This window comes from Pongo pygmaeus, chromosome 17, assembly GCF_028885625.2.
Source record: "Pongo pygmaeus isolate AG05252 chromosome 17, NHGRI_mPonPyg2-v2.0_pri, whole genome shotgun sequence".
Classification (NCBI taxonomy): Eukaryota; Metazoa; Chordata; class Mammalia; order Primates; family Hominidae; genus Pongo; species Pongo pygmaeus.
This window is the reverse complement of record NC_072390.2, coordinates 24,570,699-24,578,491: the sequence shown is the minus strand read 5'-3', so window position 1 is coordinate 24,578,491 and position 7,793 is coordinate 24,570,699. Positions and strand designations below refer to the sequence as shown.

The 7,793-nt window shown below is 41.4% G+C and overlaps 1 pseudogene; it reads left to right on the top strand.

Annotated features, from left to right (window-relative positions):
* Positions 1-6,842: 6,842 nt before the first annotated feature.
* LOC129019167 (phosphomannomutase 2-like) lies at positions 6,843-7,580 on the top strand (annotated as a pseudogene).
* The last annotated feature ends 213 nt before the right edge of the window (positions 7,581-7,793 follow it).

Sequence of the window (7,793 nt, the reverse complement as noted above, 5' to 3'; positions counted from 1 at the left end):
ATTCAGTGACAGAGTTCCCTAATTCCTCCTGTATGGCTTCAAGTCCAGCTACATCGCCGCTGTCTTCTTTACAACTTGCAAGATGATGCTGCTACTGCACTTATCTGCTGTATGAGATTTACACTTGTTTTAAAGCAAAACTTTATTTCACGTAGGCTAATGGCCAGGCAGGCTACACTAGTCAGTCAACAGTGAGACAGTTCCTCATGGGGGAAAGGCTAGGTTGAGGCTGAGGGTCCTTAATCCAGATGTATAACAGAGTTGCTACGAGGCAACGGAAACCACAGTGAGTGCTGCAGTGTTCTTATCTGTCTCTCTTCACCATTTTTAGCTGGCAGGATTTGAGCATTTTAGGGCTTGTGAACATTACTAAATCTACTGAAATATATCACTGATCCTTATAAGCTTTGGCCAGCTGTTGAGCAAAATAACTTCAGAACAGTTCTATATGGCCCCCCACATCTTAGAACCTGTCAGCTGACCCAAAACATCCGGGGATCTTTGTGCTTTTGACACTGATGACTATGCTGGTCTGTAGGAAGATGTGCCTATAACTGCTCTGGGTTATGTGACCATGGAGGTCACTTTATGGTGATGGGCAGAGTCTGGGATCTCTCAGGCTCAGTGCTTTAGGGCTTGTACGTGAATGCTGGACTCCCTGCATGGTGATGAACACCCTTGTGACTGAGGCATAAGTGCATGTCAGCATTGGGCCACACACCTGAGCTCATGTTTTGACTTTTTCATTCAGGAGCTCAAAAGCTGGGGCCACTCCCATTGGCCCTTCAGATTCTCCACCTGAGCAGTGAGGGTAATAAAAAGTGGCTGTGGCATGGGTGAATGAGTCATGTATAGAGAGAGTAGAACAGGGATGGATTTTACTTTTTAGAAGTAGAGACTGGCAATTGTGCTGTGTAAATGTAAAATCTCTCCTGAGAAAACACACAGCCTCCCCTATACTAAAACACACACAATCATATCACACGATGCAGACTCATAAGACACCAGGCAAGCACACAGCCCAGTGCCCCCATAGGAGTGCAGCTGCTTCATCAGATGGAGACATTTGGTCATAATGTTTGCCTGGAGAACTTAAAAAAAAAAAAGTCCACTACCCTTATTCCTATCAGAATCCCAGAATCAGGGTGGCTCTTCACATTGAAGCCAGCAAGGATGTCACACCTTTCTTGGCATCCAGACTTTTCTTTCTCAGCAAGTAATTCCAGAGTACTTATTGGAGTCACACCTCAGAGGGGCCGCCTGCACGACCTGCAATACAGGAACAAAGCTGTAGGAGGGGCACATTGAGCTGTGGCTTGTTTGCACATGGCTCTGTTTCTCTCAAAGCGCATTAAAAACTTGATCAGAAACTGTAGTCAACTCCAAGGCCCCCAAAACAACGGTAGAATGCACACTGGAAAAGACATGCGCTTTTCCTAGAAGGTGTATCTCTTAGGTCCGTTTAGGTTGGCAAGTGCAAAATGCTTAATCCAAGAAGACGTTGCTTCCAAGAACAAGGACCCCAGGGATACAGTCTATAACCTGAGGCCATCATATGTAAATGTCATTTTGGATTACATATCAGTTGCTAAGAATCTCTTCTTCCACCACCCCAGAAAACAGTATTTAATATCTATAATGCACATTGTTATTTTTTTCACATGTAAAGTTAATTGAAAAAGCAACCAAGAAACGAACATGTCTATTTTAGGGAAAGCAAGGCAACCTCACCCTCACATCGATCGGCCTCTCTTCATCTCCTCTGCCCTCGTAAGCTGAAAACTCCTGAGAAGCTAGAAGGACACAGAGCAACTGTCGGTCATAGATGCTTCTGTTCGTGATTTATTCAGGGAGCTCCACTGAATGTAGACAATAGGACAGTGTGTGTGGATGTGTTCGGTTTAAAGCACAGCTTGGACTGCGCTAGAAAATTTTTCCTCATGAAAAGACAGGCAAGAAAGAGGAGTATGAAAGGAGTAAGAAACTGAGTCCCTGGCATTTTGCTAATGGCTACTTAAGGCAACAAGAATAAGTCAGTCTACAAACAGTACTGAAGTACATGCTGTAATTTGATGAGAATCCCATTACTCACACTGCTGGTTTTGAAACCCAGCTAAATGGTTTTCTAAACCCCGTAAAACAATATTAGCTTGTAAGATTTACGTCCCAAGACCAATTTTATGTCTATGGATCCACATTGGCTGTCACTGCAGTTATTATGTGTTTTAGGATTTTGCACTTGAATAAAAGCAAAGTTTAATAGACAGATTGGATTAAATTCCAGGCAAAACAGTCTTTTGTATTTATTCACTAATCCTTTTGTTATAACCAATGACAGAATTAGAAACACTGAAATTATATCCTTTAAAATAACCATTATTAATAACACACTATTTTTTCATCCAGACCTCCTTTTGTCATGTATGCATATGAATTGAGTATGAAGAATATCTGTGCTTGTTCTGGCCAGCTAATGTTGGACAGTTTATTTCAGGAGAGGAGATGTGGGTTGAATACTGGTATGTTTTAACTCTGCAGTACAAACAGTTGCAACAAGTTTGGTGAACTAATCACCAAATGGCCCTTTGCTGCCTTGTCGTTGTGCCTTCCTAGCTTGCAGGATTTGATCACTCCTAGGTCTTTTGGTGATAATACACTCTACTGTTTCAAAAATATTTCTTCAATCTTACCCGTTTGGGGCCAACTGCTGAGGAGTGTCCTCAGCACTGAAAGAAGTTCATGAAAGTCTCCCAGTGCTGCTTCCCAGTGGCCAGAACTTGTGACCTGGCCATGGCATGAGAAGTATCTGGGCCCTCTCTGTACTGCCCACACCAATGGCTATGCCCAGTGATACAGTTACATTCACTGATGTCTGCCCTAAGCTATGTGATTACTGTGGCCACCCTGTAATCACAGCCAGTGCCTGGGATGTCTGCAGACTCACAGAAATCTAGGACACACATGAGTGAAGGAGCCACCTATGGTTACAACTCATGGCAGGGTTGAGAGCCACTCTTCTCGGAGTGATAACTGCAGTTCAACGACTCACTGCATCAGCCTTGGGGCCACATGTCTAGGTTCACATCTTGTCTCCTTCACTTAGGAGCCTGCAAGTTTGGGCACATTCATTTAGCACCTCAGTTTCTCCATCTAAGGAGTCCGGACAGTAAACTACCACAGCTTAGGTGAAGTTTGTAGTGAGGGTTGAATGGGATACTAAAAGTAAAGTGTGTGTTGTGTATGGTCAGCAAGGTCAATTAGAGGTGAACTGACTTGCCTGAGGTCTCACAACTTAGCAAGATTCAGAGCTGCTTTCAAACCCAGGAGATAAGCTTCCAAGTCAGGGCTGATTCCATAACACAGATCTGTTTTGTCTAAAAATAACCACTTCAGCTTAGCCCAAACTTGGTTTTGAAGGAATCAGATAGCTCTAGGTGTCAAAAATGCTTTTGGTCACATCCTGATTCCATGCAGTGGCTACTTCCAAAAAAAAATTTTTTTTAAGTGCGTGCTGTCTACAAAATGAGCCAGTAACCTGACAAAAAATCCACAGATACCTGGTCCAATGGGATGAACACCAGTTTACCTGGAGATGAGAATGACCTTCTATGTCATCTTGGTGTTCTAAACTCATGATATACTATTATCTCATATGACTTATTCCTCCCAAATGTAAGTGGCTCTGCCTGAGCCCACTGCCCAGCTACGGAGATGAGCACAGCCCAGCCTTGGAGCAGTGCTCGGGATGAAGTGACAGGAGAACCATTTTGGGCATCTCTTACCTCTGAGGAGGGCAATGGGTTGGGTGAAAGTATATTATTGATATGTCTGTAAGTAGAGAATTCTGGGTAATACACAAAAATATGTTTAGGAATCATGTTGTGGTAGATAAATGGACCTAGACACAGAAATTGTCATTAGATATTTGGGAAAACTCATGATATGAGGAGAAGCTAAAGCGACAGGCTCTCACATGTCATGAGCTCAGTACACATTTCCATCTCGGGAAAAGAAGGAAGCCATGTTAAAAGGAAGGTCAGGCTTCCTTCATTTGTGAAATGCTTCCCTGCACATTTCCTCCACTCCAGATTCACAGCAAATTTCTGATATTAGTAATTAAAAAGGTCATTAATGATGTTAAAGCAAAAACAAAATAGACATTGCCATATTCTTCCAGTTACTAGCTAACAGGGAGCCTTGGTGTGCAGAACAGAATGAGAAATACTACATATTACTAAAAGGAAAAAAACAAAGACATCATCATGAAGAAAGAACTAAAACTATAAATTGTGGAATAAGAAGACAAATTATTTTTTGAACAATCTAGGCCATTTGGAGGGACATCATTCAGTAGGGAGTATGAATTTAACTGTACAGTAGCAATATACATTTCATATCTTGAGAAAATAGATATGAAGCCAGTAACTTCTCTAACTTTTATATATAGAAAATATGAAATAATCTATAAGAATGTATTAGTGTTAACAAGTTCAAAGTTGCATAGTATAAGGTTGACACTCAAATGGCAGCTATGTTAATACACACCAACAATGAGCAGTCCAATAAGAAAATTGCGTATGTAATTCCATTTATAATCACATGTAAAATGATTATGTACTTAGTAAGATAGCTAACCAAGGAAGCAAAGTACTTATACCTCAATAAGAACAAAACATTGCTGAAATAAAGTAAAGAGGATATAAATAAGTAGAAAGGCACCCTGTATTCATGGACAGGAAGACTAAACATTATTCAAGTGCAATACTATACAAAGTGATGTACAGATGCACCACAACCCCTGTCAAACTGCTGACAACCATGTTTGCAAAAATGGATAAGAAAACCCTCAATTTTGAATGAATTTTCCAGGGGTCTCAAATATTCAATAATAACATTGTAAAAGAATAGTGTTGGAAGACACACATTTATGAGACTGAAATGTACAATACAGTTACATATACTCAAAAAGTATGGTCCTAGAATTAGGGCACCCATAAGGACCATTGGGATTGATAGACAGCCCAGAATTAAACACATACATATACAGCCAAGTGATCTTCAACAAAGTGCCATAAATATACAATGGAAAATGGAAAGCCTCTTCAGCAAATGATGTTGGTAAAACTGCACATTCTCATTCAGATAAAAAAACTGAATGCTTACTTTACACCATATAAAAAATTAACTCAAAATGTGTCAGAGACCTAAATATAAGAGCTAAAATTATAAAACTCTCAGAAGAAAATATTGGGATAAGGTTTCATAGCAGTGAATTTAGCAACCTTTTAATGAATATGACACTAAAAATAAGGCAATGCTTAAAAAAATCAATTTTTATCCCAGAACTTAAAGTATAATAAATAAATAGAAAAAAATCAATTTTATACAAATTAAGGAAGTTTGTACATCTAAAGTTCTAAACAAAGGGAGAAATATTTGCAAATTATACATCTTGTAAGAAATTAAAAATTAGAATATATTCTAAAACTCCTAAAAATCTACAACAACAACAAACAAAAGACAAAAGACAGCTCTAAAAATGGGCAAAGTACCTGAATATATAAGTCTCTAAAGCAGGTATACCCAGCAGAGGAAAAGCTGCTCGGCATCATTAGTCATCAGGGAAATGCAAGTGAAAAGCACAAACAGGTGCCAATATACAACTACTAGGATAATTTTCTTTTTTTTTTAGACGAAGTCTTGCTGTGTTGCCCAGGCTGGAGTGCAGTGGCTTGATCTTGGCTCACTGCAACCTCTGGCACCCAGGTTTAAGCGATTCTCCTGCCTCAGCCTCCGAAGTAGCTGGGATTACAGGTGCGTGCCACCATGCCCAGCTAATTTTTGTACATTTAGTAGAGACGGGGTTTCAGCATCTTGGCCAGGCTGGTCTTGAACTCCTGACCTTGTGATCCACCCACCTCAGCCTCCCAAACTGTTGGGATTACAGGTGTGAGCCACTGTGCCTGGCCTTAGGATAATTTTGTTTTGTTTTGTTTTGAGATGGAATCTTGCTTTATCGCCCCGGCTGGAGTGCAGTGGCACGATCTTGGCTTACTGCAAGCTCCGCCTCCTGGGTTCACGCCATTCTCCTTCCTCAGCCTCCCAAGTAGCTGGGACTACAGGCGCCCGCCACCATGCCTGGCTAATTTTTTTTCTATTTTTTAGTAAAGACGGGGTTTCACTGCGTTAGCCAGGACGGTCTCAATCTCCTGACCTTGTGTTCCACCTGCCTCGGCCTCCCAAAGTGCTGGGATTACAGGTGTGAGCCACCACGCCTGGCCGGGTAATTTTTTTTTTAAAGGAAAATAGTTTAAAATAAGTGTTTAAAGGAAAACAAGAAAATGTAACTGTGATACATTGCTGGTAGAAATGTATAAAGTTGCAATCACTGTGAAAAACAGTTTGCAGTTGCTCCAAAGGTTAAACATAGAATTACCATTGGGCCCAGGAATTCTAATAGTAGGTATATACCAAAAAGAATGGCAAACAGAACTCAAACAGATATTTGTACACTAATGTTGATAGCATCACTATTCACAAGGGCCAAAAGATGGAAATAATCCAACTATCAGTGAACAAATGAATGTATAAAAACAAAGTGGTATATACATGCAATGGTACATCATCCATCTGTAAAAAACAATTTTGATATATGATACAATGCGGATGGATACTGAAAACATTGTGCCTAATGAAATAAGCCAGACACAAAAGGAATATTGTAGGATTCTACTAAAATCAAGTGCCTAGAATAATCAAGTGCATACACACAGAAGATAGGATAGAAATTACCATGGGCTGCTGCCAACCAGTCTTGTAAGGTGCAGTTGGAAACCAGGGACATGGCAGCACCCGGCGCAGTGCTCTGCCTTTTGGATGTTTATGGGACCCTGACCACCCCACAGCAGAAAATTACCAAAGAAATGGATGACTTCCTACAAAAATTGAGGCAGAAGATCAAAATCGGAGTGGTAGGCAGGTTGGACTTTGAGGAAGCACAGGAGCAACTGGGAAATGATGTGGTTGAAAAATATGATTATGCGTTTCCAGAAAATGGCTTGGTAGCATACAAAGATGGGAAATGCTCGTGTAAATGGAATATTCAAAGTCACCTGGGTGAGGTCCTAATCCAAGATTTAATCAACTATTGTCTGAGCTGCAATGCAAAAATTAAACTCCTGAAGAAGAGGGGTACTTTCATTGAATTCTGAAATGGGATGTTAAACATGTCCCCTATTTGGAAGAAGCTGCAGCCAAGAAGAATGCATTGAGTTCTACGAATTCAATAAAAAAGAAAATATAAGAGAAAAAGTTGTAGCAGATCAAGGAAAGAGTTTGCAGGAAAAGGCCTCACGTTTTTCATAGGAGGCCAGATCAGCTTTGATGTCTTTCCTGATGGATGGGGCAAGAGGTATTGCCTGTGACATGTGAAAAACGACAGTTATAAGGCCATTTATTTCTTTGGAGACAAAATCATACCAGGTGGCAACGACCATGAGACCTTCACAGACTCCAGAACCGTGGGCTACTCCATGACGGTGCCTGAGGACACACGCAGGATCTGTGAAGAGCTTGCCTAATGTGTGAGTGGGAGGGGCAGGGGTGGTCCCGGCTGACTAGCCAGCAAGGGGCATTCGGTGGCCAAAGCCAAGGGCCCTCCCGCATATGCTCACCCACCCACAGCCCAGCCAATGCCCACCCACCCACAGCCCAGCCAATGCTCACCCACCCACAGCCCAGCCAATGCTCACCCACCCACAGCCCAGCCAAGCTCTGCGTACTGTGCCAAGTAC